Source organism: Clupea harengus, unplaced genomic scaffold, assembly GCF_900700415.2.
Source record: "Clupea harengus unplaced genomic scaffold, Ch_v2.0.2, whole genome shotgun sequence".
Lineage (NCBI taxonomy): Eukaryota > Metazoa > Chordata > Actinopteri > Clupeiformes > Clupeidae > Clupea > Clupea harengus.
In genome coordinates, this window is record NW_024879979.1 from 45,934 (window position 1) to 49,902 (window position 3,969).

General features: G+C 38.7%; 1 long non-coding RNA gene across 1 annotated transcript; it reads left to right on the forward strand.

Moving 5' to 3' along the window:
• Nucleotides 1-2,600: 2,600 nt before the first annotated feature.
• Nucleotides 2,601-3,759, forward strand: LOC122131028. Its single transcript, XR_006151992.1, has 3 exons — nt 2,601-2,787; nt 3,245-3,306; nt 3,458-3,759. It is a non-coding gene; the product is annotated as an uncharacterized LOC122131028 (long non-coding RNA).
• The last annotated feature ends 210 nt before the right edge of the window (nt 3,760-3,969 follow it).

The window sequence follows — 3,969 nt, forward strand, 5'->3', positions numbered from 1 at the left end:
CATTTATTTGACTGCGACAGATTAATTCCACTAAAGAGTTGCTACCTGGTCTAAATCAGTCCGAGTTCTTAAACCTGCCTTTAAAAGGAGCTGATTTCCAAGAACCACCTTTTTCTCACACCAAACAACAAGGGAAGCAGGTGCATCATATCACTAGGCAACATAACTCGCTCCACGCAATCTATTTTTCATAGTGTGACTTTTCCATGCTGTTATCTAAACATCTAAATGTTCAAGCGATGGAAAACATATCACTATGGTTGATAAAAAATAAACCAGCCATGCAGCAGAATAAACAGTGTTGAATTTGCAATGGGTATCTTAACCACCAATCCTACATTGGTGAATACTGAGGATAAATGTATCTAAATATTTTAGATAAGATAGTTTTCTGATCTAAAATTTTAATTGTGAGGTTTTTATAACAATAAACAGTTCTTGTTGTTGTCTTTAACGTAATTAACTTTTGTTTGAAGAAAGTGTGATTTATGCCTGTTGACGTTCTGTTGAGTTCTAGAAGAATCTCTTTCAGTATTACCGTACGTAATCGCATTGAATCTTATAAAATAGTTTTATAACCGCATTCTGTTTGTTACACAAGCCTGTTGTCAAACTAAGTCACTCTTGTTTTCTCTGAAATCTGAGAATGGACCTAATTTAATCCCAGATGGCCACAGCGTTACTTAATCACACATAAATCTTCACATAAATCCTCATCTGATGTATCCTCAGTGTAGCCCTCTCTTGTGTGACTGCACGGCCCCAACCACCTGCCCCCTAAGGGATTCAAATGTAACACATATCAAGGTCTTATTCTGTACCTACCAACATTTCCAAGTATAATTTGCTCTTCACAGAATTTTCTTATTACCAGACTACTGGTGGATTTTCGACTCTGTCGTTGGAACATGACAGTAACCGTAACAGTTATCATGATTCAAAACAACTCAATTCAACTCAAAGCGACATTTCTGCCAAGTGAGAGACTGGAAAAATAACAGACATTTGTGATTTATTAAACAAGCAAGTATGTATGGAAGTAAATAAACACAGAACACCAACATGTAAGAGAAATTACTGGGAAGGAATCAATGGAATAATTCACAAATATTTTCAATTTGTGTGTGTGTGTGTGTGTGTGTGTGTGTGTGTGTGCGTGTGTGTGTGTGTGTGTGTGTGTGTGTGTGTGTGTTTGAGTGTGTGTGTGTGTGTGTGTACAAACTCTAACATTGGCATAACTATCAGATGATACGTCAGGTTACGGAAGTAAACCATCCCTATAGTGACCTTCCAGAATTTCCTCAGAGCATTTACTCAAAGCCAATATCCATGACCACAAGGGGTAAACATGAAGACAATGTGGGACTACATGTACACACACAGAGGTAGTCTACTCAGTAGTCCTGTGATATATCGACCTACGTAATTAATATTGTTTTGAAAACCATCTCTCATTTACCTTTGTAAACAGACAACTATAGTGTGCTAGACCCGTATATCCCCTGCTCAGAGTAACCTGAGAGGTATTCATTGAATGCAGAGCTGCAACCTTTCAAGCATAATGTACAGGCTTTGTGTAGTGCTTTTCAAAACTGAAGGCCTCAAAGGACTCTTCATCAATCAAACATCAATTGTATGTATTTCCTTCTACATACAACATTGCACGTCTATAAGTCTTCTTGCAGGCAGATGGTGACTTGGTTGAACTTAGAGAATACAGCCATGCAACTTTATTCAACAAACTGATCAATGGAGGTGATATTGGGAAGAAAGCTTTCATTGAAAATATGCTGATCAGCCATTCAAGTTTAACATCTTCATAATGAAGTTGATCATCATATCACTGGGGTATTTCAGAATTTGCAGGTTTGAAGAGTTTTTTTTTTTTTTTTGGTGGGTGGGTGGGTGCGGCAATGAACAACAGCTGTTTTGTTGGCTCTCGTTTTGAGGATGAAACATTTCCAGCTCTCCTAATTCAAACTTGTTTGTGTCCTGCCTTCATTTGGGCACAATACCACTTTAATTTGGCACAATAACTGATTGACATCTTATTTGCTTTCAGCTGCTTGTCAACAGTCTTTTGACACTGTGTGTGTCAACACCATTTACATGTTCAGATAAAGTATTTCAACGTTGTGGAGGATAATTATTTCATGAGTGGTGTAGTAACTCATATCTGTCCTGGGTGGTCCTTTAGTTGATTTCAATTTATGTAGTGAGATGAGGATGAGGAAAGTGCAGCAACGCGGACTGCCTCCCTATGAGGACGGCTGCCTCGTTAATCCAGTAACTTAATAAAGGTCCTTCTCAGAAATGGTTGAGACTTCAGAATTCAATCATCAGTCCGACAGACAATGAGCAGGACACACATTTAATAACTGCGCTCTGTTAAGGATAAATGAACCCCGCCGTTCGAATTCACACCAGACTCGCTTCATCAAATTTGACAGGCAATAAACACGCCCCTGGCTGCGTTCATCTCCTATTGGATGCGGTGGCGATTCCACATAGAGTAGATCATTGTATTTTACATTTTAAGATAGACGGGGCAACTATTACGAGCGCAGATGACTTAAAAGGGGCAAATAATTTGCACAGCACTGTTACGTAGCGCTAATTGCACTTCATTATTGGAAGAGTCTTCTGTTAAAACATACATCTGTGTAGCCACGTCCTTTGTGCGGCATACAGCGGCGTTGAAGCTATTGTCTCACACGCTTGACCAAACTGGCGGTGGCATATTTCCTCAAATATGTGTTCTTCAGAAGCTGGGTAAATGGAGACCAGGTGAGAGAAACTTTCTTCCGCTTACTGTTGTGCGAGCTGTGCACGTGTATTTTCAAAAGGTTAAAAGACACACAGTGGAGTATGGCAAATAAAGGTGTGTGCTTGCGAGACAGAGGTGCAGTGTTGATAGTTGTATGTTTCATTTTTGCGTACTGTCATGTTCACTGCAATATACAGGACAATGCACTGCAATTATTTAGTTTAGTTTGAAAGCTAAAATGCATATTGTTATCAAACACGAAATTATTTTGATCTAGCGATATTAACTATGTGTGATATTAATGCAGGCAATTTTAATTAAATTGAATTAAAAGCTAGAGACTTATTATAAAATCTTATTCAAAAATGTTATTCAATTCACCTAGAATTAAATATTACAATCACAATAACATATGCAATGCTAGACAGCCTAATTCTGATGTAACTGCCCTGTTATACTTTAACATGTGAATGGCAGAACCAGCCACAGGAGAAAGAAGTCTTCTTCTTGAGTCGAATCACCTACTGGTGGTTTAACAGGTATTCAATCATTTTGCCTCCTTTAACCACATAGCCATGTGTTGTGTAAACTGTTCTGAGCTGTATAATAATGTGAGGACACTGGGGTATAATGTTTGTTTGTTGTTGTTGTTGTTGTTGTTGTTGTTGCTGTTTGTTGCATTGTCCTCAGAGTGGTGGCGGTTGGTCAGAGACGGCCACTACAGCTGGAGCATCTGAGCCCACTGAGTGAGGAGGACACTGCCCAGCATGTTTGCTCTACTTTTGAACAACACTGGAGGACCCAGGAGGCGGCTGCTGGCCATGAAGAGGTAATAACAGAGGCAACAAATCCTCTCCATCAAATGTATTCAACTTCAAAGATTTGTCAATAAATGTCAGTGTGGTCTATAACTATTGTCAGCGGCTAAATAACTTGAGAAAACTTGGGCACATAACTGGTCATTGGGAGCCAGAATTCTTGCTGTTTGCTTGGGGGTTCAAATACTTATTTACTGCATCAAATACAAATAAAGTCATAAATGTTATAAAATGCAATTTTCTGGATTTGTTTGTTGATATTCTATTTCTCACTGTTAAAATACACCTATCATTACAATTATAGATCACACATTTATTTGCAAGTGGCCAAACTTGCGAAATCGGCAGGGGTTCAAATACTTATTTTCCCCACTGTAGTATGAC